This window comes from Mytilus galloprovincialis, chromosome 4 (assembly GCF_965363235.1).
Source record: "Mytilus galloprovincialis chromosome 4, xbMytGall1.hap1.1, whole genome shotgun sequence".
In the NCBI taxonomy this organism is placed as follows: domain Eukaryota; kingdom Metazoa; phylum Mollusca; class Bivalvia; order Mytilida; family Mytilidae; genus Mytilus; species Mytilus galloprovincialis.
The window spans coordinates 53,002,809-53,024,671 of NC_134841.1; the positions used below are offsets into that span (position 1 = coordinate 53,002,809).

The window sequence follows — 21,863 nt, forward strand, 5'->3', positions numbered from 1 at the left end:
CATCATTATATAAACATTTCACTATGGCTTAACTCAAATTTAAGGGTTGTTTTAGAATAAATGATATAGTTGACAACTTGATAGGGATGTCCGCGTAGTGCAAGGGATAACGCGCTGGACTTTTAAGCCAGAGGTCGTCGGTTCGAATCCCACCGAGGATGCAAAACATAGATACTTTTTGTTCTTTCTGTCATCACTGTATGCTACTAACTACATTGTCCTTCTTCAAAATTGATCAAATTCAAATTTTCGACCACACAAAAGAGGTGAATTGTTTTTCCACTCGGGTTTTTTTTTTTCAAATACGCCTGAAAAACTATACTGCTTATTTGTTTGTTTGTTATGTAAAATTTGTCGTCTAGATATTTTCAACGATGTGACAAAAAGACCAGCGGCTTTGGTTGGATCGTAAAAGCACATAATTCAGTATACAATATCAGTGACCTTTTAGATACGAAGCGACAATTTGACTATAGATGGTAACATCTATTTAAATGTCATATATATCAAATACAGTGTGGAGAATGTATTCCAGATAACGAACAGTTAACAACATTTCCACTCCTATTCTAATTCCCGTCAACAACAACAAACAAAAAAGTCACCATTCGTTATATAAACATTTGACTAGCTAATATCAATTTTAAGGGTTGCAAAATGCGTTTAAGAATAAATGATATAGTTAACAACATGATATGTATGTCCTCGTAGCGCAGGGGATAGCGCGCCGGACTTCTAATCCGGAGGTCGTGGGTTCGAATCCCACCGAGGATGCAAAACAAAATATTTTTGTTCGTTCCGTCATCACTGTATACATTCACTTAGCTTCATTCTCCGTCTTTAAAATTGATCAAATGTCAATTTTCGATCATATTAAACATGTTATTAAAGAGATGTGAATATTTTTCCACTCGAGAATTTTTTTCAAATACGCCTAAAAAACAATGCTGCTTATTTGTTTTGATTGTAAAATTTGTCGTCTACATGTTTTCAATGAAACGACAAAAAAAATCAGCGAATATGGTTGGATTGTAAAAGTACATAAGTATACAATCTCACTTGAGTACCTTTTAGATACCTAGCGATAACTTGTTACATGTCATATATCGAATACAAAAAATACAAAATGGTGAATATATTCTAGGTAACGAACGTTTAATAACACACACAAAAAAAGCATCACTATTCATCATTATATAAACATTTCACTATGGCTTAACTCAAATTTAAGGGTTGTTTTAGAATAAATGATATAGTTGACAACTTGATAGGGATGTCCGCGTAGTGCAAGGGATAACGCGCTGGACTTTTAAGCCAGAGGTCGTCGGTTCGAATCCCACCGAGGATGCAAAACATAGATACTTTTTGTTCTTTCTGTCATCACTGTATGCTACTAACTACATTGTCCTTCTTCAAAATTGATCAAATTCAAATTTTCGACCACACAAAAGAGGTGAATTGTTTTTCCACTCGGGTTTTTTTTTTCAAATACGCCTGAAAAACTATACTGCTTATTTGTTTGTTTGTTATGTAAAATTTGTCGTCTAGATATTTTCAACGATGTGACAAAAAGACCAGCGGCTTTGGTTGGATCGTAAAAGCACATAATTCAGTATACAATATCAGTGACCTTTTAGATACGAAGCGACAATTTGACTATAGATGGTAACATCTATTTAAATGTCATATATATCAAATACAGTGTGGAGAATGTATTCCAGATAACGAACAGTTAACAACATTTCCACTCCTATTCTAATTCCCGTCAACAACAACAAACAAAAAAGTCACCATTCGTTATATAAACATTTGACTAGCTAATATCAATTTTAAGGGTTGCAAAATGCGTTTAAGAATAAATGATATAGTTAACAACATGATATGTATGTCCTCGTAGCGCAGGGGATAGCGCGCCGGACTTCTAATCCGGAGGTCGTGGGTTCGAATCCCACCGAGGATGCAAAACAAAATATTTTTGTTCGTTCCGTCATCACTGTATACATTCACTTAGCTTAATTTTCGTCTTTAAAATTGATCAAATGTCAATTTTCGATCATATTAAACATGTTATTAAAGAGATGTGAATATTTTTCCACTCGAGAATTTTTTTCAAATACGCCTAAAAAACAATGCTGCTTATTTGTTTTGATTGTAAAATTTGTCGTCTACATGTTTTCAATGAAACGACAAAAAAAATCAGCGAATATGGTTGGATTGTAAAAGTACATAAGTATACAATCTCACTTGAGTACCTTTTAGATACCTAGCGATAACTTGTTACATGTCATATATCGAATACAAAAAATACAAAATGGTGAATATATTCTAGGTAACGAACGTTTAATAACACACACAAAAAAAGCATCACTATTCATCATTATATAAACATTTCACTATGGCTTAACTCAAATTTAAGGGTTGTTTTAGAATAAATGATATAGTTGACAACTTGATAGGGATGTCCGCGTAGTGCAAGGGATAACGCGCTGGACTTTTAAGCCAGAGGTCGTCGGTTCGAATCCCACCGAGGATGCAAAACATAGATACTTTTTGTTCTTTCTGTCATCACTGTATGCTACTAACTACATTGTCCTTCTTCAAAATTGATCAAATTCAAATTTTCGACCACACAAAAGAGGTGAATTGTTTTTCCACTCGGGTTTTTTTTTTTCAAATACGCCTGAAAAACTATACTGCTTATTTGTTTGTTTGTTATGTAAAATTTGTCGTCTAGATATTTTCAACGATGTGACAAAAAGACCAGCGGCTTTGGTTGGATCGTAAAAGCACATAATTCAGTATACAATATCAGTGACCTTTTAGATACGAAGCGACAATTTGACTATAGATGGTAACATCTATTTAAATGTCATATATATCAAATACAGTGTGGAGAATGTATTCCAGATAACGAACAGTTAACAACATTTCCACTCCTATTCTAATTCCCGTCAACAACAACAAACAAAAAAGTCACCATTCGTTATATAAACATTTGACTAGCTAATATCAATTTTAAGGGTTGCAAAATGCGTTTAAGAATAAATGATATAGTTAACAACATGATATGTATGTCCTCGTAGCGCAGGGGATAGCGCGCCGGACTTCTAATCCGGAGGTCGTGGGTTCGAATCCCACCGAGGATGCAAAACAAAATATTTTTGTTCGTTCCGTCATCACTGTATACATTCACTTAGCTTCATTCTCCGTCTTTAAAATTGATCAAATGTCAATTTTCGATCATATTAAACATGTTATTAAAGAGATGTGAATATTTTTCCACTCGAGAATTTTTTTCAAATACGCCTAAAAAACAATGCTGCTTATTTGTTTTGATTGTAAAATTTGTCGTCTACATGTTTTCAATGAAACGACAAAAAAAATCAGCGAATATGGTTGGATTGTAAAAGTACATAAGTATACAATCTCACTTGAGTACCTTTTAGATACCTAGCGATAACTTGTTACATGTCATATATCGAATACAAAAAATACAAAATGGTGAATATATTCTAGGTAACGAACGTTTAATAACACACACAAAAAAAGCATCACTATTCATCATTATATAAACATTTCACTATGGCTTAACTCAAATTTAAGGGTTGTTTTAGAATAAATGATATAGTTGACAACTTGATAGGGATGTCCGCGTAGTGCAAGGGATAACGCGCTGGACTTTTAAGCCAGAGGTCGTCGGTTCGAATCCCACCGAGGATGCAAAACATAGATACTTTTTGTTCTTTCTGTCATCACTGTATGCTACTAACTACATTGTCCTTCTTCAAAATTGATCAAATTCAAATTTTCGACCACACAAAAGAGGTGAATTGTTTTTCCACTCGGGTTTTTTTTTTCAAATACGCCTGAAAAACTATACTGCTTATTTGTTTGTTTGTTATGTAAAATTTGTCGTCTAGATATTTTCAACGATGTGACAAAAAGACCAGCGGCTTTGGTTGGATCGTAAAAGCACATAATTCAGTATACAATATCAGTGACCTTTTAGATACGAAGCGACAATTTGACTATAGATGGTAACATCTATTTAAATGTCATATATATCAAATACAGTGTGGAGAATGTATTCCAGATAACGAACAGTTAACAACATTTCCACTCCTATTCTAATTCCCGTCAACAACAACAAACAAAAAAGTCACCATTCGTTATATAAACATTTGACTAGCTAATATCAATTTTAAGGGTTGCAAAATGCGTTTAAGAATAAATGATTACTATACTATATATAAAAATATTAATTTTCGCGAACCATTTAGGTCACGGAAATTCCAAAATATGGCATCAGTAAGGAGAGTTGTGCAAATAATGTGAATACACAGAACCCCCATCCAAATTATCTCCAGCTAAAAGTATTCATCTTTTTCTATTTTATATGTACTAACAATGCTCCATTTTTCTATAATTTCGATTAAAATATTCCAAAATCTGAGTAAAATTAGATAGAATGCCCCAAATAAACATTGTCTGATTGGTTGAAGTACTGTGGCGTCGATGCTTAGCATAATAAGCCTCGATATAAAGCACACGCTTCACAGGAAGAAGGAGAGTTTTACAAATAATGTGAATACACAGATCCTCCATCCTATTTTTATTTTGATGGAAATGTTGCAGTGTTCATCATTTCTGTTTTGATTCTGCTCACAAAATTCCATTTTTTCTATAATTCCGATTTAGATATGTGGAACCCGCAATACAAATAGATGGCCTCAATCACGTGGTTTCAATGATTTAATAGCAACGCAAAAAATTCCATTAATCATGTTGTACTTTGTTACCAATCGGAACTACTCGGCCTTTCTGGTTGCACGAAGTGAATAGCCGAGTAGTTCCGATTGACGATTGTTACATAAGCCGAATCACACATACGATCTTTGCGCTCAAATGTAGTTCTTGGTGAAGTATACAGGTAACTTCGTTTACGAAAATTTATACACACTTTTTCATTAACATATTATCAGACTTTTGCATATTCACGTTTTTTTTATGCTGAACTGTAGTCGAATTCAATTCTATACATTTTTTTTTACGTGAAGCAGTAGGAGTAAGAATATTTTTTCGCGCCAATTTAAGCAGTTTCATCACGAAGAACAAAATTATTTATTGTTATTTTCGTGAAATTTTAGTCATATAGTTTATCAATTAGAGAATTTTTTGTAAGTATTACTTATTCATGTTAAGGTTCTACTGATGTGCTTCTCTAGACCTTTTTGACGGTCCGTTTTATCCCATTTATCTCAATACTATCTCCGATGACAGAAATGTCAACTCGACCTATTCGTGTCGAAAGTGAAAATCCATCTATTTGATGAAATAATTTTTTCTTCAACGGTTCATGCATTATTTTTGTATTATTTGATAACCAATCACATTCACGTTGCATGTTTGCATGAAAATGGTTATGTATTGGTGAATTGTAAGGGCGATGCAACATGCGAGGTCAGTGCGCGATCACGTGACATTATTATTTGTAAACAAACATGCTCCCCGTGTAACACGTGTCTGGATTATCCTTTCAAAGTGTTGTGAATTTTTCAATCACTATTTTATGATATATTTCTTTTTGTTTTTAGGTTTGCATATTAGTAGTCCAAGTGAATTAGACTGAATTAGAAGGTAAGTCTACATAAGTTATATTTAACTTAAGTTTAAAAAGATGACTCCACTTTCACTCTATATTTAAAACCCGCATACTAATTTAAACAGCATTTGCTCTGCTTGAATGTTAATTTGCCCCTTCCCCGTCATTTCCCAGTGACGGATCCAGGAATTTTCATATGTGGGGGCCCACTGACTGACCTAAGAGGGGGCCCGCTCCAGTCACGCTTCAGTGATTCCTTATATAAGCAACCAAATTTTTTCTCAAAAAGGGGGGGCCGGGCCCCCCTCTAAATCCGCCTCTGTTTCCCTTTTAAATTTGCGCAAAAGTCATACTTTCAGTCCATTTCGTTAACGGCTGATTTGTGATTTTACCATCTTAACTGCAATTTTCATATTGAACACATTTGACCATTCAGTATGAGTTCCCAAGTTTTTGACTTATATGAAGGAGGCTTTAGGTCATGTTTTCCTAAACACCTTATTGCTATTTGTCTGTCTGGATTGTTATACCCATAAAATCAGATAGTGATGAATATGCAAGTTTTCAACAATCCCAGAAAATACACCTTATTGCTATTTAGTCCAATCTGGCAAAACCAGTCACATGTAAAACTTCCTGTTTGGGTCATGCGGCTGAAAATAGAGGTTTTTCAGTAGAGAGCTGAGGGAGGAAAAACTTTAGATAGCGATTATCAAGAAACTTTAATATAGTATGATCCACTTTTTTCGAAATTAAATTGAAGTAAAAATTATTTTGTTTTAAGTATTTACGGTAAGTTAAAAGGGTTTTCATTAAAAAGTATTGTGCATGGTGAATTGTTTCAACGGCCCCCAGATAGCTTCAACTGGATGAAAAAGTTGTGTAATGTTAGAACTTATCCGGTATGGAATAAATAGCGATTAGGTGTATTGACATCCACGGAAAAAAATAGGAAGTAAGGTGCATGTACACATGTATCTCCCGTTTAGGTTTTGATAAATATTGGATATGACATTAAGAAGTTATAAAACTGTATTCTTTGAATATGTTTCTATGAAATAATTGTGGTCTCGGACCTTATGTCTTAAAATTCGGGTTTTATCCATTCTAATAGGTGGATTTTCAAGTTAATGAAAAAAATGCTTTGTTCACTAATTCAGCAATGCTTTAACTGTTGTGAATGTGAGCTCCCTTCGGCTATTATTAGAATCTAGATTTTCATCATTCATTTTCAATGTAAGAGTTCTCCTTTCATTCAAAAGGTAGATTTCCATGTCATTTAATACGTAATAAATACATGTAGTATTGTATGTAACTATCATATTCATGTTTTTATTTGACATTATCAAAGTACTATTGAGATCCAGGATTCTGTCTTGAATAAACAGTGTTTGTAACACACATAATTTTATCCGTTTCTTTCCCTTCCCTTAAAAGTATCTTTCAGTTTGAAACTACCTGAGAATTATACTGAGTTCACACCTAATTTGAATTAGTTTAATTCACATTTGAAACAGTTTACATTAACAAACACATATAGTTCAAATGCGAATCGAATGCAAGTGAATTGTTTGTCTATCTATGGTCAACATGTTGGGGTATGACTATAAACCACTTTTACTAATATTAAGAAACATTGTTGAATTTTATTTATGGAAGCTTACTTTTCATTTATATAAATTTAAGATTAATATTTCTGAGATGTAGGTTATGGATTGTCTTCTTCTTATAAAGGGGGAGGATTCCCAGTTGTTTAATATATTTAATTAAATTGTATTCAGGCGCGTAGCTCCCTATACGCCAACACGCAACGTGCACATCAATTCAGCATACAAAACAAAATTTATAGCAATCGGCATGCAAAAAAAAAATTTAAAAATTTAAAGGAAACACAAATATGTTGTTTATAACAAACAAATCATTTAAAAATTGTATGTTTTTGAATATCATAAATACAGTTGTGAAAATGAATAATCAGTCCCTTGCTTTAATGAAAATGAAAAATCTTGCTTCACTAGTGCAGAAAATGAATAATTTGTCCTCTTAGATTACAAAAATAGATAACCTGTCAATAACCTGTCAAAAACAAAACCTCCTGCCCCCCCCCCCCCTAGAATATCAAATGGGCAACCCCTAAGTCTATATAGGATTTTTTTCTGCGACAAGTGCCTCAAACCATGTATTAAGATTTTGGATAAAGGACCACAATAGGTAAAAGTCCAATTTAAAATTAAATGTTTTAAGTTCTTAGACCACATTCATTCTGTGTCGGAAACCTATTCTGTTTTGACTATTTGATCACAATCCAAATTCAGAGCTGTATCAGGCTTTAATGTTGTGTCCATACTTGCCCCAACTGTTCAGGGTTGGACCTCTGCTGTAGTATCAAGCTGCGCCCTGTGGAGCATCTGGTTTATTTGTAGGGTAGATGTTCCCGACCTGTTTATTAGTGGAATTATGAATTGGGCCATTACTCTTCTCAATTGTATTATTAAATAATATTACATTAGATGTAAGTTTCATTATAATACGTTATTCTGATTGGCTAACATGTTATTCCGTAAACAATTGCATCAGACAATAACATTTATCATGCATGATAACACGAGGTCCCACAAAAAAAGTGCACAAGTGAATTAAATAAAACTGGATAAAAATCGTGTTTTCATGATTTTAGCTAAAAAAAATGTAATTATAAGTATTGAATACTTCTTTTTGAAACTTTATAGGGTTGTAAAAGCGTTGACCGTGCGTACATTTTTAGAATGAAGCGCTTCCGCGCTTCATACAAAATGTACTTCGGTCAACGCTTTTACCACCCAATAAATTTACAAAAAGAAGCATTCAATTCTTAAATGCATACTTTTCATGTTGGGACAGTTTCCCTCATTTTTGAAGGCTGTATGGTTGCCTATAATAAATTGCTTTGTGATTTGAACATATGTATATGTACTTTAAAATTTTAGTCTTGCATGTTTATAATTATGTGTACGATATATCACTGATTCAGTGGCAATGGTAAATAGACACTGACAAGTCTTAGATAACATTTTATAGTTTTGAATGTTTTTTCATCAGATGACTAAAATTAGGTGGAGGTGTGTTCTTATTTCCAACAGAGGGGCACTCAACCTATATCAATTTTTGCATGAAGCAAATAAATAGTTGCTAGATACTGAATGATTATACCACAAAAAAGTTTAAACCTGTGCATATATATTTAAAATACGATAATAAAAATCATGTCTTTTTCAGGACTTCTGATCCAACCATGTAGTATGGCATGTTATTGGGATATGGTTTTGGTCGATGGATGTTCGTGAAGGACCTGTAGTACAAAGTATATCACTGGATTTAGCTCTTTGTCTAAGTGTATTATTAAAGTACTTTGCTTTGAGCTCAGTTCATTGTTATGCAATTCATTCTTTGTGAAATAAAGATTTGACAGACAACTCTCATGTACAAGGATTTGTCAAAGAAGTATCACCTCTATGTACAATGTAAGTAATAGGAAGATAAAAGCATTCTATTTCGATTGTTCATTGACCAAATTTAAAAAAAAAGACCAAATTTACCTGACAATACTACTCCCGCTACTAGCAATATGATGCTAGGTTGTTTTAATACATCTGTACTGCCTACAGATGACTTGGTCCTGAGTGTAAATGGTCCTTCAAGTATATGTTTAAAGGGGCACTAGCTAAGAGATGTATGATTCGTTTTTGTACAATCAATTATAAAACTGAAATAGTGAAATAATAATTCGCTTTTAGCAGCCAAAATGGTTCAATTTTGTCAAATTATGTTAAATAATGTTGATAATGAAGTATTCACTTGCAAGTGATAAAGTCAACTTCAATTTAACCTGATTTCTAAAACTATATTTTATTGTACATGTTGAACATTTTTCATTCATTTGTTTATTTCTTAATTTGTGTGAATTAACATTGATACAGTAAATGTTAATTACTACACTTTCATACCACAACCCATACTGTATTGGTACATGTATAACTTATATTAGTATCCATATAACAGAAAAAAATGAAAAGAGAATAATTTTGCATAACCTTTTGAATACTATTGCTTTTTAGATATTTAAACATATTAAGACTAATTAAGCTGTTGATAATATCCACTTGACATACTTGAAATTCTATCATATTACTTTTGGAGCAGTTGTGAGTCTTTGAAGCATGCTCAAAGGTTCTTTTGGTGAAATCATTGTCATATTGGTCAATATTTTTCTTTGCTTCGACCAGATTTGGAGGGGATATTATCAAAGAATTGATAAAAAAATCAGCACAAAGGTTCTCTTCCTAGATCATATAGCCCCAAACATCATGTCAGGCATTGTCATTACTAAAAACCAATAAATGTATTCTAATATGAGGAACATTTTAACAATTTTTTACTAATGATACTGATGATCCACCACAAAATAATATAAATACAACCATACAAATAGTAAGCAAATACATATAAAAAAAGATGTGGTATGATTGCCAATGAGACAATTCTCCACAAGAGACCAAAATGACACAGAAATTAACAACTACAAGTCACCATATGGCCATCAACAATGAGCAAAGCCAATACCCTATCATCAGCTATAAAAAGCCCCGAAATGACAATATAAAACAATTCAAATGAGAAAACCAACAGCCTTAGTTATGTACCAAAAATTATAAAAAAAGCGACTATGTAACACACAAACAAACGACAACCACTGAATTACAGGCTCCTCATGTTATCAAAAAGTGAATCAAAAATCAAAGATGTGGAACATATTCGATCATAATCTTTTGGTAACTAATGTAATTACTGACTCTTCCATGCCCATCTTGAACATAAAAACTAAATATTGAATAAACAATACTCCTAATGCTCAAGTTGGTTGTCATCGTGCAATGCCGTTAATAACACAATATAGGAAAACATAGAACTCCCTTTTGTCATAAGTAACTGTCAAACATCAAAACATACTATCCACACTCATCTGTGTCCACACTTGTATAGTTAACAACATGATATGTATGTCCTCGTAGCGCAGGGGATAGCGCGCCGGACTTCTAATCCGGAGGTCGTGGGTTCGAATCCCACCGAGGATGCAAAACAAAATATTTTTGTTCGTTCCGTCATCACTGTATACATTCACTTAGCTTCATTCTCCGTCTTTAAAATTGATCAAATGTCAATTTTCGATCATATTAAACATGTTATTAAAGAGATGTGAATATTTTTCCACTCGAGAATTTTTTTCAAATACGCCTAAAAAACAATGCTGCTTATTTGTTTTGATTGTAAAATTTGTCGTCTACATGTTTTCAATGAAACGACAAAAAAAATCAGCGAATATGGTTGGATTGTAAAAGTACATAAGTATACAATCTCACTTGAGTACCTTTTAGATACCTAGCGATAACTTGTTACATGTCATATATCGAATACAAAAAATACAAAATGGTGAATATATTCTAGGTAACGAACGTTTAATAACACACACAAAAAAAGCATCACTATTCATCATTATATAAACATTTCACTATGGCTTAACTCAAATTTAAGGGTTGTTTTAGAATAAATGATATAGTTGACAACTTGATAGGGATGTCCGCGTAGTGCAAGGGATAACGCGCTGGACTTTTAAGCCAGAGGTCGTCGGTTCGAATCCCACCGAGGATGCAAAACATAGATACTTTTTGTTCTTTCTGTCATCACTGTATGCTACTAACTACATTGTCCTTCTTCAAAATTGATCAAATTCAAATTTTCGACCACACAAAAGAGGTGAATTGTTTTTCCACTCGGGTTTTTTTTTTCAAATACGCCTGAAAAACTATACTGCTTATTTGTTTGTTTGTTATGTAAAATTTGTCGTCTAGATATTTTCAACGATGTGACAAAAAGACCAGCGGCTTTGGTTGGATCGTAAAAGCACATAATTCAGTATACAATATCAGTGACCTTTTAGATACGAAGCGACAATTTGACTATAGATGGTAACATCTATTTAAATGTCATATATATCAAATACAGTGTGGAGAATGTATTCCAGATAACGAACAGTTAACAACATTTCCACTCCTATTCTAATTCCCGTCAACAACAACAAACAAAAAAGTCACCATTCGTTATATAAACATTTGACTAGCTAATATCAATTTTAAGGGTTGCAAAATGCGTTTAAGAATAAATGATATAGTTAACAACATGATATGTATGTCCTCGTAGCGCAGGGGATAGCGCGCCGGACTTCTAATCCGGAGGTCGTGGGTTCGAATCCCACCGAGGATGCATAACAAAATATTTTTGTTCGTTCCGTCATCACTGTATACATTCACTTAGCTTCATTCTCCGTCTTTAAAATTGATCAAATGTCAATTTTCGATCATATTAAACATGTTATTAAAGAGATGTGAATATTTTTCCACTCGAGAATTTTTTTCAAATACGCCTAAAAAACAATGCTGCTTATTTGTTTTGATTGTAAAATTTGTCGTCTACATGTTTTCAATGAAACGACAAAAAAAATCAGCGAATATGGTTGGATTGTAAAAGTACATAAGTATACAATCTCACTTGAGTACCTTTTAGATACCTAGCGATAACTTGTTACATGTCATATATCGAATACAAAAAATACAAAATGGTGAATATATTCTAGGTAACGAACGTTTAATAACACACACAAAAAAAGCATCACTATTCATCATTATATAAACATTTCACTATGGCTTAACTCAAATTTAAGGGTTGTTTTAGAATAAATGATATAGTTGACAACTTGATAGGGATGTCCGCGTAGTGCAAGGGATAACGCGCTGGACTTTTAAGCCAGAGGTCGTCGGTTCGAATCCCACCGAGGATGCAAAACATAGATACTTTTTGTTCTTTCTGTCATCACTGTATGCTACTAACTACATTGTCCTTCTTCAAAATTGATCAAATTCAAATTTTCGACCACACAAAAGAGGTGAATTGTTTTTCCACTCGGTTTTTTTTTTTTCAAATACGCCTGAAAAACTATACTGCTTTTTTGTTTGTTTGTTATGTAAAATTTGTCGTCTAGATATTTTCAACGATGTGACAAAAAGACCAGCGGCTTTGGTTGGATCGTAAAAGCACATAATTCAGTATACAATATCAGTGACCTTTTAGATACGAAGCGACAATTTGACTATAGATGGTAACATCTATTTAAATGTCATATATATCAAATACAGTGTGGAGAATGTATTCCAGATAACGAACAGTTAACAACATTTCCACTCCTATTCTAATTCCCGTCAACAACAACAAACAAAAAAGTCACCATTCGTTATATAAACATTTGACTAGCTAATATCAATTTTAAGGGTTGCAAAATGCGTTTAAGAATAAATGATATAGTTAACAACATGATATGTATGTCCTCGTAGCGCAGGGGATAGCGCGCCGGACTTCTAATCCGGAGGTCGTGGGTTCGAATCCCACCGAGGATGCATAACAAAATATTTTTGTTCGTTCCGTCATCACTGTATACATTCACTTAGCTTCATTCTCCGTCTTTAAAATTGATCAAATGTCAATTTTCGATCATATTAAACATGTTATTAAAGAGATGTGAATATTTTTCCACTCGAGAATTTTTTTCAAATACGCCTAAAAAACAATGCTGCTTATTTGTTTTGATTGTAAAATTTGTCGTCTACATGTTTTCAATGAAACGACAAAAAAAATCAGCGAATATGGTTGGATTGTAAAAGTACATAAGTATACAATCTCACTTGAGTACCTTTTAGATACCTAGCGATAACTTGTTACATGTCATATATCGAATACAAAAAATACAAAATGGTGAATATATTCTAGGTAACGAACGTTTAATAACACACACAAAAAAAGCATCACTATTCATCATTATATAAACATTTCACTATGGCTTAACTCAAATTTAAGGGTTGTTTTAGAATAAATGATATAGTTGACAACTTGATAGGGATGTCCGCGTAGTGCAAGGGATAACGCGCTGGACTTTTAAGCCAGAGGTCGTCGGTTCGAATCCCACCGAGGATGCAAAACATAGATACTTTTTGTTCTTTCTGTCATCACTGTATGCTACTAACTACATTGTCCTTCTTCAAAATTGATCAAATTCAAATTTTCGACCACACAAAAGAGGTGAATTGTTTTTCCACTCGGGTTTTTTTTTTTCAAATACGCCTGAAAAACTATACTGCTTATTTGTTTGTTTGTTATGTAAAATTTGTCTTCTAGATATTTTCAACGATGTGACAAAAAGACCAGCGGCTTTGGTTGGATCGTAAAAGCACATAATTCAGTATACAATATCAGTGACCTTTTAGATACGAAGCGACAATTTGACTATAGATGGTAACATCTATTTAAATGTCATATATATCAAATACAGTGTGGAGAATGTATTCCAGATAACGAACAGTTAACAACATTTCCACTCCTATTCTAATTCCCGTCAACAACAACAAACAAAAAAGTCACCATTCGTTATATAAACATTTGACTAGCTAATATCAATTTTAAGGGTTGCAAAATGCGTTTAAGAATAAATGATATAGTTAACAACATGATATGTATGTCCTCGTAGCGCAGGGGATAGCGCGCCGGACTTCTAATCCGGAGGTCGTGGGTTCGAATCCCACCGAGGATGCAAAACAAAATATTTTTGTTCGTTCCGTCATCACTGTATACATTCACTTAGCTTCATTCTCCGTCTTTAAAATTGATCAAATGTCAATTTTCGATCATATTAAACATGTTATTAAAGAGATGTGAATATTTTTCCACTCGAGAATTTTTTTCAAATACGCCTAAAAAACAATGCTGCTTATTTGTTTTGATTGTAAAATTTGTCGTCTACATGTTTTCAATGAAACGACAAAAAAAATCAGCGAATATGGTTGGATTGTAAAAGTACATAAGTATACAATCTCACTTGAGTACCTTTTAGATACCTAGCGATAACTTGTTACATGTCATATATCGAATACAAAAAATACAAAATGGTGAATATATTCTAGGTAACGAACGTTTAATAACACACACAAAAAAAGCATCACTATTCATCATTATATAAACATTTCACTATGGCTTAACTCAAATTTAAGGGTTGTTTTAGAATAAATGATATAGTTGACAACTTGATAGGGATGTCCGCGTAGTGCAAGGGATAACGCGCTGGACTTTTAAGCCAGAGGTCGTCGGTTCGAATCCCACCGAGGATGCAAAACATAGATACTTTTTGTTCTTTCTGTCATCACTGTATGCTACTAACTACATTGTCCTTCTTCAAAATTGATCAAATTCAAATTTTCGACCACACAAAAGAGGTGAATTGTTTTTCCACTCGGGTTTTTTTTTTCAAATACGCCTGAAAAACTATACTGCTTATTTGTTTGTTTGTTATGTAAAATTTGTCGTCTAGATATTTTCAACGATGTGACAAAAAGACCAGCGGCTTTGGTTGGATCGTAAAAGCACATAATTCAGTATACAATATCAGTGACCTTTTAGATACGAAGCGACAATTTGACTATAGATGGTAACATCTATTTAAATGTCATATATATCAAATACAGTGTGGAGAATGTATTCCAGATAACGAACAGTTAACAACATTTCCACTCCTATTCTAATTCCCGTCAACAACAACAAACAAAAAAGTCACCATTCGTTATATAAACATTTGACTAGCTAATATCAATTTTAAGGGTTGCAAAATGCGTTTAAGAATAAATGATATAGTTAACAACATGATATGTATGTCCTCGTAGCGCAGGGGATAGCGCGCCGGACTTCTAATCCGGAGGTCGTGGGTTCGAATCCCACCGAGGATGCAAAACAAAATATTTTTGTTCGTTCCGTCATCACTGTATACATTCACTTAGCTTCATTCTCCGTCTTTAAAATTGATCAAATGTCAATTTTCGATCATATTAAACATGTTATTAAAGAGATGTGAATATTTTTCCACTCGAGAATTTTTTTCAAATACGCCTAAAAAACAATGCTGCTTATTTGTTTTGATTGTAAAATTTGTCGTCTACATGTTTTCAATGAAACGACAAAAAAAATCAGCGAATATGGTTGGATTGTAAAAGTACATAAGTATACAATCTCACTTGAGTACCTTTTAGATACCTAGCGATAACTTGTTACATGTCATATGCCAGCTATGCTGGCACTTATGGTAGAAGCATCGTTTTGGGACAAAGAACGATAACTCTTTCTAGACGACCCATCTGAAAAGTTTCGTCACTCTCGCTAAATCTCGTACGATTATTTTTTTTAATGGCGGCCGAAGTTAACGTTTTAACGCGATCTTGAAAAAACGGGACAGATAGGAATAATTTCTATGTTAAATACGACATGAATTTTTATTTGTTTTCAAAAACAAGAATTCAGAAATGTTGGCTACTTGTGTAGCTTATTTGAATTTTATTGTACCACGGAAATTACCGAAGTTATGACAACAACATCTGACGCCATGTTTCGTCTGCTTCAACATTCCATTATCAGTGAGGTCAAAGCAAATGTCCTAAATAATCACAGGTACTTCATTCAAAAGTCACAAAATCATAATTAACGATAACATATTTAGCGTAAAAGTTCCGTCCAGCCATGGGAACAAAGAAAAAAATTCTACAAGCAATACATTTCGCATTTTTTTTTACAAATTGGCCATGCCGGGCAAACTCCGGTGCACTGGTTGACCATGACTCCTTATGTTCATCTGCCACATATCATTATTCCCCACACCAAGGAACAGTGATAATTATACAGTTGAATGTGATCACGGTTATTCATGTAGTCAATGGCGAATCCAGCATTTTTCATAAAAAGGGGGGGGGAGGGTGACGGTGCGCTCCAGTCATGCTTCAGTTATTCCCTATATAATCATCATTTTTTTTCCCAAGAAAAGGGTCTCCCTCTGGATCCTATGGTAGCCCACAGACTAATTCAAAACTTAACAAAAGTTAAAACATTCAAATAATTCACAATCTTCTAATTCTGTACTTCCTAAATGGCAAACTCTCAAGACATCTTTTCATTGATTATGTCACACCTTATACAGTCCCAGGAAATGGAAACTGTTTTGTTTTCTCTCTCTAAGTTTAATCATAAAAGGAGACTTGAGTCTGAGTAGTACATTTAGAACTGACTACTGTATATATTGTATGCTTCAATATTGTCCAAAATTGGATTTTATGGGAAGATGGAGTTATTAATATGATAACCCATGAGAATAAACCACTGTCCATGATAGGTATATACAGGGCATGTTACTTGGAAGAATGTGGGCTACATCCTTTAAAATTCAAGCTGCAGCAGTCACCTGCATATTTTATGCATCAGTTTATCCCTGATCAAAACATTTTTACTCTACCAAGTACTTTATTACTATATCACTATCAGGTTCACATTTCAACCTATTTAGCAATACACACTTATGATATAACATACCAAAATTGTACTCAGTAACCAAATTGCACCTTTCAACAAAAAATACCTGCATGTGCAATTATCTTATTATCTTCTTTTTACTCTGGTAGATTAATTAATGAGTGATAGATTTCTCTTAGAAGAAATTTAAAGGTCTGAGTGACTATAAACTATACAGAGAACAATACCTGTTGTATTTGTTCAATGGGACAATAGAACTGCAAAAAGTTTAAATGGACAGGTCACTATCAGGTGAATCTATGGAAAGGTTCAATTGGGTTTCAATAAAATGAGCAAATTAGATGTGTTTACCATGAATATCCTTTTCTTCCAAAAATAATAGTTACAGCATGAAATAAAACAAAATCTCTGTTTATATCCCAGTTTAAAGGATTTGAAATTAACCATACATGTAATGATGTATGGAATTTGGGTACTGGTCTCATTACAGGATCATGGATTGTTTGGATGTAATTTCAAACTCATTTTTCAATGACTCTACATGGACTCAAAATTAAATTGGTGTAACTCTATTGTAAACAAGGGAAGTCTACAAAATAAGCACAGAATAAACTTTTGTCTGGTACATAAAAAAGTTGGGTAAAAAAAACTAACAATTTAGGTAAAATTAGAGTATTCTCATGTTAGCAACTTCACAACAGACTTAAAAATTTATTTTCATGACCAAAAAAAAAAAGTACAAACCTAAAGGCAATAAAATGCTTTGCCATGCACAGCCTGATACGACCGCAGATGTATATTGAGCATATAAATAACACCATTTTTTTTTTATGTCAGTTGAAATCAAACATATTTTACTTTCGGAGAGATTGTAAAAGTACATAAGTATACAATCTCACTTGAGTACCTTTTAGATACCTAGCGATAACTTGTTACATGTCATATATCGAATACAAAAAATACAAAATGGTGAATATATTCTAGGTAACGAACGTTTAATAACACACACAAAAAAAGCATCACTATTCATCATTATATAAACATTTCACTATGGCTTAACTCAAATTTAAGGGTTGTTTTAGAATAAATGATATAGTTGACAACTTGATAGGGATGTCCGCGTAGTGCAAGGGATAACGCGCTGGACTTTTAAGCCAGAGGTCGTCGGTTCGAATCCCACCGAGGATGCAAAACATAGATACTTTTTGTTCTTTCTGTCATCACTGTATGCTACTAACTACATTGTCCTTCTTCAAAATTGATCAAATTCAAATTTTCGACCACACAAAAGAGGTGAATTGTTTTTCCACTCGGGTTTTTTTTTTTCAAATACGCCTGAAAAACTATACTGCTTATTTGTTTGTTTGTTATGTAAAATTTGTCGTCTAGATATTTTCAACGATGTGACAAAAAGACCAGCGGCTTTGGTTGGATCGTAAAAGCACATAATTCAGTATACAATATCAGTGACCTTTTAGATACGAAGCGACAATTTGACTATAGATGGTAACATCTATTTAAATGTCATATATATCAAATACAGTGTGGAGAATGTATTCCAGATAACGAACAGTTAACAACATTTCCACTCCTATTCTAATTCCCGTCAACAACAACAAACAAAAAAGTCACCATTCGTTATATAAACATTTGACTAGCTAATATCAATTTTAAGGGTTGCAAAATGCGTTTAAGAATAAATGATATAGTTAACAACATGATATGTATGTCCTCGTAGCGCAGGGGATAGCGCGCCGGACTTCTAATCCGAAGGTCGTGGGTTCGAATCCCACCGAGGATGCAAAACAAAATATTTTTGTTCGTTCCGTCATCACTGTATACATTCACTTAGCTTCATTCTCCGTCTTTAAAATTGATCAAATGTCAATTTTCGATCATATTAAACATGTTATTAAAGAGATGTGAATATTTTTCCACTCGAGAATTTTTTTCAAATACGCCTAAAAAACAATGCTGCTTATTTGTTTTGATTGTAAAATTTGTCGTCTACATGTTTTCAATGAAACGACAAAAAAAAATCAGCGAATATGGTTGGATTGTAAAAGTACATAAGTATACAATCTCACTTGAGTACCTTTTAGATACCTAGCGATAACTTGTTACATGTCATATATCGAATACAAAAAATACAAAATGGTGAATATATTCTAGGTAACGAACGTTTAATAACACACACAAAAAAAGCATCACTATTCATCATTATATAAACATTTCACTATGGCTTAACTCAAATTTAAGGGTTGTTTTAGAATAAATGATATAGTTGACAACTTGATAGGGATGTCCGCGTAGTGCAAGGGATAACGCGCTGGACTTTTAAGCCAGAGGTCGTCGGTTCGAATCCCACCGAGGATGCAAAACATAGATACTTTTTGTTCTTTCTGTCATCACTGTATGCTACTAACTACATTGTCCTTCTTCAAAATTGATCAAATTCAAATTTTCGACCACACAAAAGAGGTGAATTGTTTTTCCACTCGGGTTTTTTTTTTTCAAATACGCCTGAAAAACTATACTGCTTATTTGTTTGTTTGTTATGTAAAATTTGTCGTCTAGATATTTTCAACGATGTGACAAAAAGACCAGCGGCTTTGGTTGGATCGTAAAAGCACATAATTCAGTATACAATATCAGTACCTTTTAGATACGAAGCGACAATTTGACTATAGATGGTAACATCTATTTAAATGTCATATATATCAAATACAGTGTGGAGAATGTATTCCAGATAACGAACAGTTAACAACATTTCCACTCCTATCCTAATTCCCGTCAACAACAACAAACAAAAAAGTCACCATTCGTTATATAAACATTTGACTAGCTAATATCAATTTTAAGGGTTGCAAAATGCGTTTAAGAATAAATGATATAGTTAACAACATGATATGTATGTCCTCGTAGCGCAGGGGATAGCGCGCCGGACTTCTAATCCGGAGGTCGTGGGTTCGAATCCCACCGAGGATGCAAAACAAAATATTTTTGTTCGTTCCGTCATCACTGTATACATTCACTTAGCTTCATTCTCCGTCTTTAAAATTGATCAAATGTCAATTTTCGATCATATTAAACATGTTATTAAAGAGATGTGAATATTTTTCCACTCGAGAATTTTTTTCAAATACGCCTAAAAAACAATGCTGCTTATTTGTTTTGATTGTAAAATTTGTCGTCTACATGTTTTCAATGAAACGACAAAAAAAATCAGCGAATATGGTTGGATTGTAAAAGTACATAAGTATACAATCTCACTTGAGTACCTTTTAGATACCTAGCGATAACTTGTTACATGTCATATATCGAATACAAAAAATACAAAATGGTGAATATATTCTAGGTAACGAACGTTTAATAACACACACAAAAAAAGCATCACTATTCATCATTATATAAACATTTCACTATGGCTTAACTCAAATTTAAGGGTTGTTTTAGAATAAATGATATAGTTGACAACTTGATAGGGATGTCCGCGTAGTGCAAGGGATAACGCGCTGGACTTTTAAGCCAGAGGTCGTCGGTTCGAATCCCACCGAGGATGCAAAACATAGATACTTTTTGTTCTTTCTGTCATCACTGTATGCTACTAACTACATTGTCCTTCTTCAAAATTGATCAAATTCAAATTTTCGACCACACAGAAGAGGTGAATTGTTTTTCCACTCGGGTTTTTTTTTTCAAATACGCCTGAAAAACTATACTGCTTATTTGTTTGTTTGTTATGTAAAATTTGTCGTCTAGATATTTTCAACGATGTGACAAAAAGACCAGCGGCTTTGGTTGGATCGTAAAAGCACATAATTCAGTATACAATATCAGTGACCTTTTAGATACGAAGCGACAATTTGACTATAGATGGTAACATCTATTTAAATGTCATATATATCAAATACAGTGTGGAGAATGTATTCCAGATAACGAACAGTTAACAACATTTCCACTCCTATTCTAATTCCCGTCAACAACAACAAACAAAAAAGTCACCATTCGTTATATAAACATTTGACTAGCTAATATCAATTTTAAGGGTTGCAAAATGCGTTTAAGAATAAATGATATAGTTAACAACATGATATGTATGTCCTCGTAGCGCAGGGGATAGCGCGCCGGACTTCTAATCCGGAGGTCGTGGGTTCGAATCCCACCGAGGATGCAAAACAAAATATTTTTGTTCGTTCCGTCATCACTGTATACATTCACTTAGCTTCATTCTCCGTCTTTAAAATTGATCAAATGTCAATTTTCGATCATATTAAACATGTTATTAAAGAGATGTGAATATTTTTCCACTCGAGAATTTTTTTCAAATACGCCTAAAAAACAATGCTGCTTATTTGTTTTGATTGTAAAATTTGTCGTCTACATGTTTTCAATGAAACGACAAAAAAAATCAGCGAATATGGTTGGATTGTAAAAGTACATAAGTATACAATCTCACTTGAGTACCTTTTAGATACCTAGCGATAACTTGTTACATGTCATATATCGAATACAAAAAATACAAAATGGTGAATATATTCTAGGTAACGAACGTTTAATAACACACACAAAAAAAGCATCACTATTCATCATTATATAAACATTTCACTATGGCTTAACTCAAATTTAAGGGTTGTTTTAGAATAAATGATATAGTTGACAACTTGATAGGGATGTCCGCGTAGTGCAAGGGATAACGCGCTGGACTTTTAAGCCAGAGGTCGTCGGTTCGAATCCCACCGAGGATGCAAAACATAGATACTTTTTGTTCTTTCTGTCATCACTGTATGCTACTAACTACATTGTCCTTCTTCAAAATTGATCAAATTCAAATTTT

The 21,863-nt window shown here is 33.3% G+C and overlaps 11 non-coding genes across 11 annotated transcripts; all 11 read left to right on the forward strand.

Annotated features, from left to right (window-relative positions):
* The first annotated feature begins 701 nt into the window (after positions 1-701).
* Positions 702-774, forward strand: Trnar-ucu (transfer RNA arginine (anticodon UCU)). The gene has a single exon. It is a non-coding gene; the product is annotated as a tRNA-Arg (tRNA).
* A 1,113-nt stretch (positions 775-1,887) lies between these two features.
* Trnar-ucu (transfer RNA arginine (anticodon UCU)) lies at positions 1,888-1,960 on the forward strand. Its single transcript has one exon. It is a non-coding gene; the product is annotated as a tRNA-Arg (tRNA).
* Positions 1,961-3,073: 1,113 nt separating this feature from the next.
* On the forward strand, positions 3,074-3,146 carry Trnar-ucu (transfer RNA arginine (anticodon UCU)). The gene has a single exon. It is a non-coding gene; the product is annotated as a tRNA-Arg (tRNA).
* A 7,494-nt stretch (positions 3,147-10,640) lies between these two features.
* Trnar-ucu (transfer RNA arginine (anticodon UCU)) lies at positions 10,641-10,713 on the forward strand. The gene has a single exon. It is a non-coding gene; the product is annotated as a tRNA-Arg (tRNA).
* A 1,113-nt stretch (positions 10,714-11,826) lies between these two features.
* On the forward strand, positions 11,827-11,899 carry Trnar-ucu (transfer RNA arginine (anticodon UCU)). Its single transcript has one exon. It is a non-coding gene; the product is annotated as a tRNA-Arg (tRNA).
* Positions 11,900-13,013: 1,114 nt separating this feature from the next.
* Trnar-ucu (transfer RNA arginine (anticodon UCU)) lies at positions 13,014-13,086 on the forward strand. Its single transcript has one exon. It is a non-coding gene; the product is annotated as a tRNA-Arg (tRNA).
* Positions 13,087-14,200: 1,114 nt separating this feature from the next.
* On the forward strand, positions 14,201-14,273 carry Trnar-ucu (transfer RNA arginine (anticodon UCU)). The gene has a single exon. It is a non-coding gene; the product is annotated as a tRNA-Arg (tRNA).
* Positions 14,274-15,386: 1,113 nt separating this feature from the next.
* Trnar-ucu (transfer RNA arginine (anticodon UCU)) lies at positions 15,387-15,459 on the forward strand. Its single transcript has one exon. It is a non-coding gene; the product is annotated as a tRNA-Arg (tRNA).
* Positions 15,460-18,754: 3,295 nt separating this feature from the next.
* Positions 18,755-18,827, forward strand: Trnar-ucu (transfer RNA arginine (anticodon UCU)). The gene has a single exon. It is a non-coding gene; the product is annotated as a tRNA-Arg (tRNA).
* Positions 18,828-19,941: 1,114 nt separating this feature from the next.
* Positions 19,942-20,014, forward strand: Trnar-ucu (transfer RNA arginine (anticodon UCU)). Its single transcript has one exon. It is a non-coding gene; the product is annotated as a tRNA-Arg (tRNA).
* A 1,113-nt stretch (positions 20,015-21,127) lies between these two features.
* Trnar-ucu (transfer RNA arginine (anticodon UCU)) lies at positions 21,128-21,200 on the forward strand. Its single transcript has one exon. It is a non-coding gene; the product is annotated as a tRNA-Arg (tRNA).
* Positions 21,201-21,863: the final 663 nt, after the last annotated feature.